Source organism: Micropterus dolomieu, linkage group LG23, assembly GCF_021292245.1.
Source record: "Micropterus dolomieu isolate WLL.071019.BEF.003 ecotype Adirondacks linkage group LG23, ASM2129224v1, whole genome shotgun sequence".
Classification (NCBI taxonomy): domain Eukaryota; kingdom Metazoa; phylum Chordata; class Actinopteri; order Centrarchiformes; family Centrarchidae; genus Micropterus; species Micropterus dolomieu.
In genome coordinates, this window is record NC_060172.1 from 23,138,954 (window position 1) to 23,157,751 (window position 18,798).

At 37.8% G+C, this 18,798-nt stretch overlaps 1 long non-coding RNA gene across 5 annotated transcripts in view; it reads left to right on the forward strand.

Annotated features, from left to right (window-relative positions):
• Positions 1–18,798, forward strand: part of LOC123963961 — a 38,601-nt gene that overhangs the window by 3,997 nt on the left and 15,806 nt on the right. For 3 of the 5 annotated variants that reach the window (XR_006823294.1, XR_006823293.1, XR_006823296.1), the window contains exons 3-4: positions 2,892–2,978; positions 7,918–8,048. This is a non-coding gene — a long non-coding RNA (uncharacterized LOC123963961). Of the gene's footprint in view, positions 1–2,891; positions 2,979–7,917; positions 8,271–11,268; positions 11,367–18,798 lie in introns of those variants that run through there. The other 2 variants (XR_006823295.1, XR_006823292.1) reach the window with 2 other exon arrangements.

Sequence of the window (18,798 nt, forward strand, 5' to 3'; positions counted from 1 at the left end):
CCTGTTCCAGCTCTTCCCCTCTGGTAGGCGCTACAGAGCACTGTACGCCAAAACCAACAGACACAGAAGCAGTTTCTTCCCACAAGCCATCACTCTGATGAACAGCTGATTTTTGACTCACAGTGTCAGGAACAATTCCTGTGCAATAACCCAGTAACTCTGTCTCTAATCAGCACCTGTTTACTGGCTAACACTTATTATTTATTTATTCACCATTCTCTATTTCAGTGCTGTTCATACTATGTCATATTGTATATACTGTATACCAATACACCTACCTCAGGTCATAAGGTCATAGGTCTTATTTATTTTTTCCAGCATCCTTTGCACTATGCTCCATCACACTGTGTACATGTGTACCTGTATGCATGTATGTGTATGTGTACCTGTATATCATATCCACCTTCAACATGTACATAATGAGAATAGTTTACACCTGCATCCTTTGCACTCTGATCACTGCACTATTTGTCAATATGTCTATATTGTTTTGTTCATAGTGTGTATATTAGTGTTGTCTATTCTGTAGTTTGTGTCTGATTTTATTTTATTATTGTGTTATTGTGTTATTGTATAAGTAAGCACATCGTGAGCAATGTACAATCCTGAGTCAAACTCCTCGTATGTGTCCACATACCTGGCAATAAAACTGATTCTGATACTTTTAAAATATATCTTCAAATATTTTATGTTTGTCACTTTTCGGTTTTTGAGAATGCTTCTTGGGTGTTTTTATTTAAGTGCCGGTCTATTTTTTGTTATTGTTGTTGTTTAATTGGTTAACCAAGACACTGTTATATTGTAATCAGTTTTATGCCAGTGTCGGAGAATGACTTCCGAAAGAAAAGGCTGATATCAAAATCCTCACTGAGACCATCGGGAGGCAGATTGTTTACAAAATAAATCCAGAAAATTCACATTTAAGAAGGCATTATTCATAATCCCCACCTCAATTTTAAATTAGCATCCACTATTCTTTCAATTGTATCTTTTAATGTGTAATTTGATTACTATTTCCTGTTTCTGAAAGCATTTCACTGAGGGGTCTTCTATATTTTAGACAGTGCTATAATCTCTTGGCCAGCTCAGAAGTATTAACCCCAATACAGTACTTACCCTCCCCATTATCGCCATCATTGACCCTGCTGGTTTCACACAATGTAGCCAACCACCAGCTTACCCACTTACTGCACATCGGCCCAAACACTAACACCTCCATCATCCATTACACTCAGACACCCAGACTGCCTCTCCTCTGATATTTGTCCTCCTATTATGGCTTTCTAGTCCTACTCTGATCACTGCCAATGCCTTGCCAGTTATTACCCAGTGAGAGTGAGTGCCACGCTTACACACATGCTGAGCTGTGTCATGAGCGCCAGCATATGAATCCAAATCATTCAGTTTTCCTCTTTCAGGTTTAGCTGTTTTGTGTTCATGTTTAGGGTCAAGGTTATACTAATAATCTTATTTCACGCTGTATCAAGAGAAAGTCTTGTTGTTCTGTTTTTTTTAAACAACCTTTAAAAGAGACACATTCGGGTCCCTTTACTCTTGGTATCCATGTCTGGCAGAGTCATGAAACATTTAAATGCTTCATTCAGTGTGTTAAAACATCTTTAGAGTTAGGTCTCCGTAGCAATGCTGCACACATACCAGCATTTTATTAATGGGGCATTCAACCAATTTTACACATGCAGTTTAGTCTATTCGTCACGAGGAGTTAGGCTTAATAGTCTTCTGTGGCTCTGGAGTGAGCTCTCCAAAGTTTGACAAAACAACCCTGATGATGTCATCTAAACTAAGGAAAGTTGGGAGAATTATGGGAAATGTAGGCTTGAGCATTGTTGGAGCTTCACCATGAGCTTCACCCACATTAAGGACTAAAAGTCAGGATATGTCAGCCTCGTGCATTTCAAGTGGTGGCTCTGACACTGTGGAATGGTCTTCTCTGAGACTTACGTTCTGCAGTCTCTGTTGATACCTTTAAAATACAGATAGAATACAGATTATTTAGGCTGGCCTGAATTTACGCCATCGAAAGTATGCAAACATATGTGTTTTAAGGTCGGTCACTGCCTGCATGTTTTATTGACATTTTATGATGATGTTGTTGCTTATGTCTTGCTTGATTATTATTTATTATTTATTACCATTTTACATTGTTGTTGCTTTTGTTTTATTGTTGTCTCTTATTATGCATATGACTTTTATATGTTATTTATTATGACTTATTTACTTAATATATGCCATATTAAGTAGGCCTAAACTTTACTTACTTACTTACTCCTCTGCTTTGATTTTAACAGTTTTTTTTATCTCTCTTTTGTGAGCCCGCCAACTTTATTGAAGTGAAATACTAAATTGCTGAATACCCATTTAAACTTGACTTAAAAGAGAAGTTGAGTCAAATCTTACATAGGGCTGTAGTATTATAGTATAGTCTATTATGGTATAGTATAGTATTGTATAGTCTATTCATTTCTCATTAGGTGCCATACTTACAGTGATTTATTTTTCACAATGGTAAAATGTTAAAAGAAATAAGATAGTAAGAGTCCTCTGATGCTGAAACTCTCCACCTTCATTTTTCACTTGGTGCCATCTGTTGGTTATTGTTGGTAGCACTATAAGTAGTTAATCTGTTGGTTTAAATACTTGTCCTTTTAGATGATATTAAGACTTTCTGAATAGATCATTTAAGAGAGTTGGAAGCAGTCTTGAACTGCAGAGCAGTAGGGTTCATATTTCTATGAATATGTGTTTGACAGGAGTTGCTCTGTCTGGCTGTGTGTATTTCATTGACTTATTGTTGTTGAAGGAAACAGTGTAATGAGGCTTGCACAAAGATAGATATGTTTCAATGAATAATATATTTCTTCATCGAACAGATCCTGCTGCTGATCAGCTGTATGTGAACTGTCGACTCCTACCATTCCCCTGAGCTGAGGCACTTCTCAGACAACCGAAAATCCCAGGTAAGAGATTAACTTTCGAAAGAACTGAATAATCCATAAACAAGTGAAACTTTATCTCAATAATATAATACCATAAACAAACTATTTTCCTTCACTAGTATTTGGGGACATGACAAAACAACTCATACCATATCAAATGGTTTTCATCAGCAGGAATTTTCTCAGGTGTCATGGAGATGGATCTGTTGACATGCAAACTCAAGCTCAGCCATTGTAATTTTATAAATAGCATTTTAGATAGCTTTAAAGTAAAGCTTCAAAGTTAGAGCTTGAACTTGTATGATAGTAGTTTGACAGAACAATTCCAACCCAACTGAAGGTCCACGTACTAGCTTTTTAGGGGCTTATAAACAAATATTTTGAGGGTTTGTTTCGTTATTTGTTGATAACAGTTAAACTATTGGAAGAATTAACCACACATATGGCTGAGTTATTTTGTATGATTATAATTAATTTAACAGTACCGCTTCTCATCTGCATTAACAAATCATTAAAATTCACCATACCTCATCATTATGAAGCTATCATCAAGTAATTATCCAACTGTTTTCTTCTCATCTTTACAATGGGCATTTACAAAACACAAAACCTTAAATTTTCCCATAGCAGAGCGCAGCACACCACACGACAGTGGGAAAAAATAATCAGTCGGAGCTTAATGCCGTATCAAAAGCCTCACAGTTCCTGAGCAGCCGCCTTTAGAGGGGGTGACTCTTAGAATGCCTCAGCTTGTTTGTCTCAGGGTTTAAGTGGTGCACATAGCCATGGAAAGATCATTAAATCACTGTTTTACCACTTGGCTTAATCCCCACAACAAAAGGGGAAGATACAAAAAAAAGAAAAAATAGAGAGAAAAAAGTGGTGGGTGAGATTAAGTAGAAACTTGATGGATCTAAACTGACGGCTCTGTTTCCCAGCGTTGCTAAGGGGAGCTAAGAATCTTGATTCCACATCTCCCAGCCTGAAGAGTGGCTGCTGATCGGACGTTCCCTGTTACCCCTACAGCGGCCAGCCGCGCTTGTAGTGTCCGCTGCTGTGGCCATCTGCCGGATTACCCAGCAGGATATATTTTTATAGAGAGCATCCTATTCATATCCTGCCTGCAAAGGTTTACATTAAGGTTGAACTCGGGTGCACTTACAATGGCAGATGAAGTAAGCTCTATCCTTCTTACAGCACCCCTCCCCATCTTCTCACTGTTTGGGAGACTGATAGCACTGGGTTGAAAGGGGCTGCTTCACTGTGGCATGAAAGAGGATCTCATGCCACTGTCTGCTGCTGATTGTTTTCACGCGCTGACAATAAAGTGGTGCCCAGCATGAAAAAAACATTTGTATGTGCCAAGTGCGATTGTTTCTTCTAATAGGCATCAACAGGCCGACTTCTCTGTGTTACCATACAGGTGAACTCATTCCTGGGAAAATGTTTTTTTCTTTCTCAGCCTTGTAGGCGCGATGGCGTCCCCCTTTTTCCTCGGCCTAAAGGGATTAGTCGTGCCAGTGCTACCCCGGCTGTCACGGTACTGTCTACTTCCCATCTCTCTTCTGGGCCTCTAATGTGATTAACCCATTCCCTGTGGTCCAAATGGTTCTGGATGGGGGGGGAGGGGGGGCAAAGGGAGGGGAGGAGGGGGGCATCTCCTTGGCATGTTCCTCCCCATGCCTAACTCACCATCATTGGCACCTTTGTCAGGCAGGAAGGACCAAGGTCGAAGGTCCGTTAGGGTGTGGACAATAGTACAAGCGGCTGAGGAAAGAATTCATAGATTTAGTTCATCAAATGATAAAGTCACTATTGAAACCATTTTGTATTAGATTAATATTTGTCTTAAAATCTTTGATATGGATCCAGTAGGGTATTTGTGCATTTAAACACTAGATCTCGTTTTACCAGCTCGCTGTGTTTGAGTCTGATCACAATCTATTCAAACACATCACTCATTAATGAAAATCTGTTCAGGCTGATTTGTATTTTGGCTTTTGCATTCACAGACATCAGCCCTGAATATTTACTGCTTGCTTAAGAGGAGACAATAATGATTGCCTACGCCCATCATCTTGTCAAATGTCAGTGTATTGGGGCTTCGCCTGTTTAACACATGTCACGCTCATTTTCGCCTCATCTGTCGCAAGTGTTCTTCGGGGCATCTGCTGCACGCAGAGGACCACATGCCCTTTGCCACCGCTCAGAGGGAGAAGCCTCAAAACCAAAGGCCTACATACAAAACCCAGCTGAAGGAGCTGAAATCACCTTTACAGTGGCAAACACTTGTCACTTCATGTTTTTGTATGTGTGGTGATGTACAGCATACTGTAGACTCTCGGTATAATGAGGAAAATCATTAACATGTGCATGTGAACGATTCATCTGTTAACCAGTGTCCTAGACTCAACTGGACTCAAGTGCTTGGAGAAATTCAGCACCACCAATGACACATTTGAAACTAATCTATAATAATAATGTTGGGGGAAAAAATTGTTTAGCTGCTCAGAAATAACTCTTTGCATGTAAAGTTTGCAGAAACCAACACAATTTTACACATTATCAATTGATCTTAGTTGCACATAGTTGCACTTAGTTGACAGCAGCACAACAGTTAATTTGTACAGCCAATAAAATATTAGCCAAACTAATTTAAACCCTGTTTTTACGGATTATGGATGAATGTTTGCCGTACCCTGCCCCGTGAAAGCCGGGAAAACGGCAGTCCCTGTCCTATCTACCCTCACGCTGTGTTCAGCAGGGCTTCACGTGAGCGCACAGCCTCAGTCAGGCGACGGCACGGAGAATTAGGAGTCTTAATTAAGATTTTTTACAAGTCTGCATGTGCTGTTCATATGCGAGACAACGGGCTTGAAATGGGCGGGGTGTGGTGGATCCTTAAACAGCTGCCGGCTCTGAAACAAAAAGCAAAGTTAACATGAAGAGCCACACGATAATTACATTACTTTACTTTTACCTTCTGAGATAGTCTGTAAGGTTGTTTATATGTCAGTGAAAACTTTAAATTTATGCATCTATATTAGTGGACATATTTAGATTATAGGCATGATAAAGCAAAGAGAAAACAATTCGACATTGTGGCTGAAAGACAATACTGTGCATGAGGGGGTAGCGCCCGTTGTGTGGAGATTTGGTGGGTTTCCAATCCTGATATCCAGCCCAGCACCATGTAATGGAAGGTGACACTTATTGTATTAGTAGGAGCTAATGAGTGTCTAAAAGCCTGTGTGACTGTGTGTGCCGAGGAATCTCATCGTGTGTGTTGGGTGGCGCAAAGTAGACGAGGCCATAAAGTGCAGCCTAAAAAAAAAAAATACATCCACCACCGTCACTGCAGATTTCAGGAGGCACGTGAGGCCTCAGAGAGTTTAAATTCTAATATAGACATAAAGAGAGAATGAGTAGCCAACTTTATTTCATGCCCAATCCAGAGTAGTTTAGGCAGGTAAAAAGTAAATCTGTTTTCACATGATCATAAAATAAACAAGACTCTGCTTTCGTCTGATCAAAATGTTAAGGATTGTAGAGCAGCCTCCCCGTTTTCCTGGGTTTCCTGAGCCACAGAGCCAAGGTCAAAGGTCTATTAACAAACTGAATGCTTTTCCCACAAAAGGGAACACGCAGCGGCTTTTTTGCTGCCAAAGACAATCACAACATTTTAACATTTATTAACCAAATAACAGCGTGGAAAACCAGAATGTATCTGCTTCATTAGCATTTGATGCTACTTCTCTAACAAAGATTTTGGTTTGTAATATACTGGCACATGCCGCCTCATACAAACAGTAAAAGGTGTAGTAATACTTTCTTACCACAAGGTGGATATCTAACTAAATGAATTAGGCATCATTATCAAGTGGAAATATGTCCTTTTTTAAATTCACTTCTTGGCTTCTTGGAATAGTTGTTGATTTTACTTTAATGTTCTGTTATATTTCAGAAACATGTATAATATTAGTTAGCGTAAATGCAGCCCTTCTTTTTACTTTTATAAGACATCCATATCATTTTATTTATGCTCTTTAGAATAAGTCTAAGACTTATTTTTTTTAGACTTAGGTTTGATGATTTTTTAATAATGTTTTTACTCTTCTTAAAGAACTCACAGTAAACAAATTTAAGAGTCACACCCTAACACTGAATTATCAGAGGACTACTGTCCTCTTTCTTGAGTCTTTGATATGTAGAATAATCTGTCAATAAATGTAAACCTCTGCTGCTGGAGATATAACTAGAAATCCACTGCAGCTATTCTGTGGCCTATATTTATATAGGCCTGAAGTGCCTGGCAAGAGGTCTCGGCCAATATGTAAACCACGATACGTTACATCTCCTGCACTGAACAGGTATATCACAGCTGTTTCCATGAAAGTTGCACGTGGAATCAAATGTCTGCACATCTCATTGAAGGGACATGAACATTACCTGCCACTCAACACAGGCTCTTAACATGGTTTGTTTTACGTGTTGTGACAGTTACTGTTTGACTGGGTTACAGTGCCACCAAAATCACTTTACCATAATGACAATGTCAATACATCTGTGTGTGAAATACATACAGGGCATTGGACCTTCCCAGCGTCCTTTGCTGTGTCTACATAGGTACATAGATAGACATTTTAAAACAGCATGATGGGACTATATGTCTAGTATTACATCTTTGATCACATCCTTATCTTTACAGTAGCATGCAGTCCCATTGTGGGCGATGCCTAAATGCTGGTGACAGAGGAAGTGGGAGGTATTTAGTTATCATTTTCAAGTGCTGACGGATCCACATTTCCTGCTTGTAAAACCAACTAATTACCATTTTTATGCAAGTTGTTCCTTGACTAATTAATTGTTGTTTTGATAATGTGGGATAACGTAGTGGAAAATACACTGTGTCAGAAAACTAATGATTATTGAATTAGGTGTATGTATTTTTTTTTTAAAGGTTTTGTGCGTTCCATTTACCTCAGAAATCGGAGGTCGGAGCTGGGAATGATGTCACACCTGAGTTGACGGCGTTCCAGTTAACAAGTTGGAATACCTCGCACAGCCAGCTGTTGTTTACAACTTTGCCAGGTTAGCCATTGTTACCAACACCGATTGATAAAAATGCATTACATGGTATTTATTCATATTAAACACAGTAGTCACATGTACACACAGCAGTTGGACGTAACTTTGTGTATGAGTGATCAGTGGGCTGTAGGATACTGTGAACGGGTTGATTCAAGCTCTATTCAACAGTAAAAATATAATATCATCTGTAAAAGATGATTCACTGCTGCACTACAGAAGTAGAGTCACAAAAATGAAGTGTTCATTTTAAAATACTGTAGCTGTGGGAACTTCGCGTTTCTATATACACTACACTAAATCTACCATTAAATGTGTGTCAAATGTGTGTCTGTTAAATTTGTTAAATTTGTGTTGTTTTTGTGCATTTGCAATTGGGCTGTGAGATGATAACCTTCACTTTAACACATGCCATCAAAATGTCTTATAACATAAGCAAGTTATTCATCTTTGTCCCTGAAGCTCCTGTCAAAAATCCTAGGCTAGCGGGCAAAGGCAGCAATAAGTAACAGCACCTGATGTGGTTCTCCGTATTGATGTGATTGAGCTGACAGACTGGAGTTAGACAGACAGTTATTGCGGATCTTGATTGAACACCAAAATTAACTTAATTGAACACTAGTATTTATGCTGCATTGGGGAGGGTGTACTATTAGTACCATGGTGCTTGTAATACAGACATGAATTTAAAATACATTGCTGATTTAATTTAATCATATCGAGCTACACCATGAGTTGCACAACCATTTTCATTATTGCAGAAATTCAGTACAATATTATAAGACATCTATACAAAAAGTTAAATATTTAGAGCATAAACAAATTGTAAAAATAAAGTAAACTATTTCTAACTCTACCTATACGCAGATGACAGTTATTTATGCCTGTGCTCTTTCATAGAAACAGGCCTTTGAAAGTTAGAGGCCGAACACTGGAATTGTTGTCATTGTTCCGACTTTATGAATGGCCTAATTTGTTGCCACATCACAAATGTGCCATTTCACAAACGCAGCCGGTTTCGGAGTGCTTAATAATGTCGTCAAACCGGGAGGCTGTCAACTAAAGGCACATGGCCCACTGGAGATATAATGACATCAAGAAATGGGAATGAAAGTGGGCTTTTTAAACAGGCCGGTGCAGGCTTACACTTGGTACACAGGTCAACTTAAGTGCGCTCATCTGAACGTAACTCAGGTTGACACAATTTGACCTCAGCTGATACCCCTCTCTGCTGGCCCTTTTGTTTTCATGTTCTCTCCTGGGAACTGCATTTAATACTATCCTTACAGATTCTATAAAATGTTCTAGTTTTCTAAGCTCTCATTTCTCAACATTTGCTTTTCTATTATTTCTCAGGACTCTATTCTTTCAGATATGGGCCTTTGTAGGCCTTTGGTGGGGCTGACAGAATTGTTTCTCTTGGCCTGTGCTTCAAAGGAAAATCCCCTTTAGAGGCTTGAATGAAGAGGCCATTGTTGTTTGCTTGACTTGGATGTTTTGAAAGGCAAACATTTAAAAACTGTATCTTATTTAATAATTGAAAAATTATTGATTGTAAAACACCGTGCTACAATGGTGCGACTTTCACCGAACTCAAAACGTCAGGAAACTTTCCGTGAGGCGGGTTAAATGACAAGCTTCGCTCATTGGTCTTTAGAAACAGTGATTCCAAAGATTTCACAGTCAAATGAACAGCAAAAGATTAATATGTCTAATGCTGCTCGGCACACAAAGGTAGTCTAATCTTTGCTTTCTTCTGTGGCTTTAACGTCAGCGTCAAGCAGTGGAGTGGAGTGTCTTAAACAACTGTTTTAAATAAAGCCCCATCACCTGCTTGTCACACAGGTATCTTCTCACTCAGGTTCTCCTCATTTTTGCTCCACATAGTTTGGATAAAAAGCCGGTTAGAGTTTGTAGAGGAGTTTGGTTTGAGGCTAAGATAGAATAAGACTATTTTCAGATTATCTTTTTATATGTAGACCTCCAAATGTTTTTGTTTCTTTATAAACAGGGTTTCTGATACTTAATTCATTCATTGCATACATGGGTTACTTCTGAGATTTTTTTCAAATGTTAGACAGAAAGCATAATTATGCCTTTGTTCCATGTTCTGTATCAATTCCAAACTGACTAGACTTATTTAGTGTGTGTAATTGTCTGTAAGATTTTAATTTGGTCATCAAGGCCGCCAAACACAACAATCCAGCCCCCCAGTGGCCTGGCAGTTCGTGCCATGTTGTTTCACACAAAGTGCACATTTTTGAAAACCCATTTAAATTCTTTTAGGAAGAATCTGAAAAAGAAGAAACGCCGATCATTTGGAGGTAGCAGGTGGATGCTTGTGCATGGTTGACCGATCAGAAATAAAAAGATGCCCAAAAAAGCATTCATGATGGGAAAGGCGATGTTCCTCATTTTCTAATTAGCGTTTGGATTCTGATTCCTCGTGCAGCATCCCACATTGTTCCAACAAACCAACAAAAAAGTTGAGTTAAGCCACAAAACCTTTGGTGTCTTTTCAGAGGAAACAGTTCTTTATGGGGGTCAATGCAGCCTGTGTTTATTTTCTAACAGTGAATGGGGGTGAGGTGTGAAGCTGTGAATACTGTGAGGTCAACCCGCCGTGATGCTGTAAATACTAACAGTGCCAGTTGGTAATGAGCAAGGCCACGGCCCAGCTCCCTATTCAAGCGTTTAACCAAAGAAACGGAACAGCTTTTCCTCAACAAAGATACACGTAAAAAGAGATACATTTACAACAGACAAAATGAGAAACGAATTGTCATTGATCTCAAATTAATCTTGTCTGTTACTTCAGCTGCTGGCATTTTGTTTTTTTTATAAGGAATTTAATCATACACCACCAAGATAAATACTGAAATAGTATATATTACATTTTCAGTAACGAAATAATGCACTTTTTTTGTTCAATAATTAGGCATTAAAAGTTGTTGAAAAGTAAAAAAAAAAAAAAAGAAAAAAGATAATGAATAGGGTAGTAGGCCAGTTGCAAATGGTAACTGACTTATCTAATGCATTTTTGTAGCTATGTCAGTGGGTTTGTGGACTTAATAATGAATAATGGAAGATTTGTGCCCTTGAACCTTTTGTTTATGGCTACTGTAGCAAGGTAAAGTCTGATTTAGACAACATTTATTAAACATTAAGCTGGGTCTTTAATGACATATCGCAGATACATTTTGTTCCCTGATATGTTTTCCAGAGCCAACAACAACAACTCCAGCAAAGACCCACTGTGTTCTAGCGTGGACTAAAACAAAACATCAATCAGTTATTATTTGAATAGCATCTTTCATACAGGTCAGTACAATTCAAAGTGCTTTACAAGGGAATGACAAGCTGATGATAAGGCAGTACAAATATAAGCAGTAAATCAATGTGAGACAAATGCACAAAAGTGAAAAACTAAATGACAATAAATGGCTAAATGGCAATATATATAATAAGCATTTCAAACAAGAATACAATAAAACTAATAATAAAAAAATTAAGAAATTTGATAATAGCCATAAAGCATTACATTCTAATCAGAAGCCAAACTAAAGAAATAGGTTTTAAGTTTGCCTTTATAGATATCACACTTGTAGCTTATCTCAGATCCTCCGGCTTGGAGCATAAACACTGAAAACTCCCTCACCAAAAGGTTTTGGCCCTGCTCTTGGAACACCAAAAAGATACGTGCCAGAGGACATGAAGGGCCGTTAAAAACAATTAAAATCATTTTAAAATCCCCATGAAAACTGTATAAAGACAGGCAATGTAAAGAATGGGTGTTTGTGTTCTCTCCTTGTGTTCCTAGTCAGCAGGGTTCCCCTCACTGTGAGAGAAAGGTAATACAGTGAGAGCAGAAAGGCCAACAACATGATTGTTCCTTATTTCACAACCACAACGTGTTAGAGAATCAACACAAGGAAAATACTGGAATTCAGCACATTTGCCTGACTGGAGACCTTTGTCTCGTGGGAACCCTCTGTCGTGTTTTCTCTCTCTGCCTTTCCTGTCTCTAAACTGTTAACTATCAAAACATAAAACATACCGCAGTGGTCTTTTCAGTTTGATGTGAGAACCCACAGGCAGCTTTATGAAGTTAAATGAAGTGTGAGGATCATTAAATAAAAACCTTCATATTCTAATGAAGCATTAGTCTGGATTAAATAAAACAGCTATAGGTATGCTTCATTACCAGGTGTTGCCAGGAAAATGTCACTTGGCAAAAGCTTGGCCGTGTCCCAGCTGAACCTCTCTGATACCTTAGATGGTCATGATGCAGACAAAAGGATTTAACCTGGAGGACATGCAGCTTAGTCTTGTCAAGGCTGAGCTTAGCGTAGCGAGTGCACGCATTAAGAGAAGATTTCTACCACAATGTGTTAATAAAACCAGACTTGTAAATGGCCAACAGCTTGTTCTGATAAAGTTGACTAGAATTTATCATTATTATTATTATTCAGTAGATTTGAAAGAACTCTGCAGAACCTTTTGTTACCCCAATATGGTAATATCAGTAACAGGTTTGAAGTGCAGACAAAAGTATAACAGATCAAAACAGTGTATAAGTGAGGAGTTATTAGGTTAATAGTTAACAGACTGATAGCACATTCGGTCTGTGATCAGGTTTGTCACTGAGTGACTGCAGTTGCACTATTTGCCCATAGGGTGTCACTATATAGATGATTATCTTAAAACAGCTCTTGGCATACAGGATCTTAGTCTGGCATGTTAATATAGTGCTGATCAAACCAAAGTCATTCATACACACGTAATACAACTAGTGAGAAAGTTGTGTTACTGTGACAATATGTATTAGTAAGAAATTAAAGTCTGTAAGTACAATGATGCATTGGTTATTAATGTATTTCCAGGAAAACATAACATATTTAGATTTACAATGTTTTATGACACCATCTGGTCTTAAACATTTAGTAATAAATTGCACTTAAGTGTCATTTGTGTCACTAAGCATGATAAATGCCCCATATTGTCTTAGTGGCACTAATGAAATTATATTATATTATTTCAAACACAGCAGATCACCATCCATCAAAGTTCACTAAATGTTGAAAACATACCAAGTAGTTACACCCAGCACCACTAAAGCCACACTTTCATCAGTCCATGATAATATACTTGCTGAATAAAGTACATAATGAGAAGAGCCCTAATTGCACCACTTATTACCATCCAAGACCCCGTTGTTGATTAAGTAAGGGTTTTTCTTTTGGTGTGAGTGGACATAAAGCTGGTTCCACAATTTGACACTGAGGATCATTTCATAGGAAATGATTTTATTCAGTCATTCTAAAAAGGGGTCTGCTGATGCTGAGATAATATGGCGCAGCTTATAGGTTAGATTACGCAAATTTCTTCAAGAAAATAAACCAAACTATGTTGATCAATGCACCCTGCCATGACAGGAATGGCCTCCGCTGACTTTCGTCTCCACATCTGATATGAATCAATCCCTTCCTACCCTGACTCCACCTGATTTGCACTTATGATACGTACTTATTTGAGAATATATTGACAGAAGATACAGCTGGATTGGCTTTGTTTGCTGCTTGTCATTTTTATCTGTTAAACCACCAGCAGGTCGTTTATCAGGCATTTATGGTCTTATCCATGCATCCTTATTACTAAGTAACGCAGGACCCCTTGTGTCCAAATATATAATATATAAGATTATTAATTACAGAAGTGGTGACGGCGCAGTGGATAAGACACATCTTTTTGGTGTGGGAGACCAGGGTTCAGTTCCCACTGCGACGCATCCACCAATGTGTCCCTGAGCAAGACACTGAACCCCTAGTTGCTCCAAAGACGTGCGACCTCTGATACACATAGCTATTGTAAGTCGCTTTGGATAAAAGCGTCAGCTAAATGACTAATAATAATAATAGAATATAAGATTTGTGGTGCACCTGCATGTGACATGGTTGTATATGCTGCCTGCTTTCTGCCGCTATGGAAGATGAAGCACTGCAGTGTGCCATTAAATACATTAAATAATGGTATGTCCATGTGTTAGTAGAGATTCTGAAAACAAGTTTTTCGCATTAAATGGTACCATCATGGTGGAGATGTATGCAAATCTTAAACATTTGTGCTAAAATCTTACCTCATCTGTTCCTTAGTTACATTGCAATCTAATGAAAAGATATTGTTTTAGTAGACACTGTAACCTTTAAATACCTATAGCTGTTTTTAATCCAAATAAAATCAAGGCTAATGCTTCATTACCGGGTATTTTTACATAATGATCCTCATGCTGCTGCTGTTAATTTTTTTATTAACGCAATTACTGGGCTCTTAGTGGACGGGGTCAGAGAGGTCTAATTACCCTGCGTCATGCTGGTAAATAGTTGGAGGTGTCTCTGAGCAGGTGGCCCTGGAGGTAAGAGGGAGACATGGGGCATACCGAGGCGGGCAATTACTGGATGAATTTCACTTTAATAAATGTTGAGCTACATTTGGAAATTCAGATAACAGAGCTTTCTGCCTAATGGGTGCTGCACTGAGGCCACTTGAGCAAGAAAATGATCTGAAAGAGGGTTTAATTAACACAAGCTACATGATCCAGGGAGCGCGTGACAGAATGTTAAAGTGAGGGGGAGAGCACACAGCACAGGGATAATATGAAAATTAGTGAGGAGGAAGGTGAGATGGGGGGGGGTTGCCAACTTTTATCTCACAGGTTTCGAAGTCTGGATTTTGCTCCTGTTTTGGCACATGACTAAAGTCTGTGTCATGAACATCAATATCTGTATAAACACAAGTCCAGAGCATGAGGCCAGCCAGAAGCAGAATTGATTTGATAGTATCACACTGCGTATTCATGCTACATTTAATAGTTAATTTGATAATAAAGTGAAATCATATAAAAGTCTGTTAAATTCTATTTATTCCAGCTCAGGAGCCGCTGATGACATTTTCAGCTGATTATTTTAGAATTTGGAGAAATGCAAACAAAACTAGTCTCTCTGATAATCAGACTGGATTACCATTTTGTTTCACTTCATTAATCACTCAGACTTTGTGTTCTTGTTAGCCGTATCACTTCCAAAGGCATCATTTCCAGTTGACATGGTGTACAAGAAGCTACCTTAAGGTTTTTCCTTAGTCAAAGAAATGAGCATATATAAGAGTTGTTAATTCTGTAAGTCAACTAACAACAAGTTGGGCCTACTTATGTTTGTGACATTTTTTTTCTGGCATAGTAAGAGCCCCATTCTTAATCCAGCCTACAATGCTCTACAACTGGCTTGGTTGTTTTTGCGAAGGAAACAAGCTTGTTGGAATCACTGAAAACAATTGGTGATGTGGACGGGAACTCAGATGTCTGGAATCAGGCTAGAATATCTCTTTTCACCTGTGAATTTTCCTTCACTGGAGCATACAAAATATCTCACGTTCAATGAATAGGTCAAAGATACTTATACTAATGGGTGGCAGATTAAAGGAAGCTGCTGGGATGAACACTATTCTTTCCGAAAGATATTCCCTCATTGGGTGTTTTGATGGTGGTGGTGGTGGAGAGCGCTAACTAACAGTGGTTGAGATCAGGGAAGGGTTATAGCATATGATTCATTTTCATACTCATCAAACCATATCCTGACCCCTCGTACCCTGTAGGATGAAAGTGCTTGCATATACAACAAAAGCAACCCCTCTCCCCAAAAACTCAGCAGGGTTATACATTAAATACTCCCTCAGCTATTTATAGCTGGTGGTTTATCAGATGAGATGTTGTTTAAATGGAAACCTGGAAGAATGCATATGTACATGAGGTAGCTTACCATGCAGTGACATAATCACATGTTTGAAAAGTTAACACACAAAATTCAGAGTAGTACCTGCATTACGTGCCACTGAAAGGACTGTGTTCTGGCCTGTAGCTGCCGTCACTTTTTATGTTTTTAGTGTTTGTTGCATGAGCTGCACTAACGCTGCAGCGTATAGGCCTGTGTTATGTGTATAGAGGACGAGGGGTTTTGTTTTTGTTTAAACAGTGTATATGTGTGGTTTTGTGCATGTAAGGTCCTCATGGTTTTACACACCGCGGTCTCCCTCCACTCTCCACTGGAGCTAAAAGCCCCGAAACAGAACGGTAATTGCCCAATTAGGGCCCTCGCTCTGTGGGCCGCAGAGCACTATGCGCCTCCACATGCTCACAGAGTCAGATAATTGAGCTGAAAGCAAATGAACGGATGGCAGACAAACAAGCTACTAGAAAATAATTACTTGGAGTGTTTCTTTTCAGTACCTGTACAGCGAATTTCATTATTGTCAATAGCCTCTAAAGCTGCTCGAAACGGTGGTATTTGTCATTTTCATAGAGACTTGATAATGACATTAATTTGTCTTAATGGGTTGGTTCTATTGTTAAAAATAGTAAAATGAGCAGAAATTGTCTTTCCTCAGCAGGTAGAGAGGACTTCACCACACTCCCGTCAGGCATGAGGAGATAATTTGGTGTGCTTGTCAAATTTCCAATAATTTGTTATATGGAACATGAGTAATGCTAATACCATTAATGTCCATTTTCCTCTAAATTCATTACTGCCCTTTTTCCCTTTTATGTTTTTAATGTCTCTGCCGTTTTTCTGTGCTTCAAGAGGTTATACCAGACCTGATTAAAAACATGCACATTTAGACTTTTGCCTTATACACGCACACATACATAAACACATGCACATCATTTAAAACATCTGTAAGTTCTCCTCCTAAACAACTGAAGTGTCTGTTAAACCCGAATTGTAATTTCAGTTTGTTAGAAAAAGGTTACAGTCAAACAATTACTCATCGACAATATCAGCTTTAAATGACAAACTAATAAATAATCTGTGAAAATGCAGCTTTTCAGTTTCATTTAACATCACTTATTCAGCAGAGGATGAATTTTAGGGGATCATTCACAAATTTGAATCTGTGTTTAATGTTACTGTACCTTCTGTGTAAACTTTAGAAATCACATACTCACATAATAATGTTCCTCTATAGCTACAGCTGATTGAATCCAAATCATGTTCAGATCGTTTATGTACTGTTTATTTAATTCTTTAATGTTTTAATTTGAAAAAATTAGGAGAAATCTAACAATATAGATTCAAATGTTCACCACTCCTATAACCATGCAGCGGTGAAATAGAAGATGAAGACATGAAACATTTAGTCAAATATTTATTATAAAAAATAACACTGAAATAAAATTTGCCAACAATTTAAATCAATTTCCCAAAATGTATGTTTTGTGATTATTCAGGTTTTTGGTTTAATATATGGAAAGAAAGATTTCGCTGAAAATATTAAACAACAGACAAATTATTAATTATCCACAAATTCATCAATATTTATAGTATTAAAAAAAATACTGTAATGATGTTACATTCTTATTTATCTTCATTTAAAACAGGTAAAACTGTAACTGCTAAATCTATTTTTAGGTGAAACATCTATATTATGGTGAAACATTAATAAATTAAATTATTAACAAATTAATAATTAATAATAATTAATTAATAATTTATTATTATTATATAATCATGACAGTGCTTTTTTATTTATCAGTTGTAAAACTAATGTAAGGTTAACATGTAAGAAATGTGGACTAAGTCAAAATTGAACTGTTTTATTTCTAAAATTAGATTTAAAAAAAGATGAAAAATAAGGGAAAACATTTTTTTTCCATAGGCGATACTACAAAATGTTTAACATACTTCCAAAATGTAAATAAAACAGCTATCTTTGAGGAGTGATACGGTTATAGCTGGAGGCAACAGAGGCAGCTGCTGGGAGGCATCACTAAATCTGCCTCTGTTGATGGCTCCCTGCCTCCATGTGACCCTCCAACATCACTGGGACAAAACAATATCAAATATCTTGAACTTGTGCACACAGATGATGTCTTCTGTGCCTGAAGTGGAGACGGCAAGATGAGCAATCATCTCTGTCCTCCGTTGTACCGCCAGCAGTCAGCAAAGTGTTCTGAAGTGGGAGCAATGGGAGGATGACCGCACAATAAAAGCAAAACTAATATGTGTCCATTGTGGAGGTATAATTTAATGCTGCAGGGTGCTTTCAAAAAATGAAAAGACATGCTGAACTGTAATTGAGCTCCTACTGATACTAGCACATAATACAACATGTAGCAACTTTATTCTTATAAATGTTATTTGAGGTAATAAAATAATAATAATAATAAAAAAGAAGATTGTGGCCAAATTTAGAACATTTGGAATTAATCTCATGAACCTGAGAGTTTAATCAAAACTGGGAATAATAATTTTGGTATTAGGGAGTTAAGATACATTTTAATCCACTCAAAAGTCATACTCTTAAACTGAGGATTCAAATACTTTTTATTGTGGCCACAAAGTAAATACTCCTGATTCGGATCCGATTAACTATCCCTTCCTGCACTGATCTTACATGTGTTTACATTTCCAGACAGCATAAAAAATCTAAACATTATCTCTAAGAAAACCTTCAATAAATGCTCACAAATAGTGTGGAACTTACATTTTATTGTTCTCAAATGGATAGGTGACACTGCTCAGTGTGGCATGTAGTTGGTTGGCTCTGTGATTTTAACAGCCTACAGGGGGCGCTGGTAAAAATTAATACTATTAAGTTCATTTTCAAAGTTTTGATAATGAGTTCAGCATACAGTAAGTGTGTCATACTATCTTATCAGCAAATGGCGCAAGAAATATATAAAGGATTTGTTTTGTGTTTT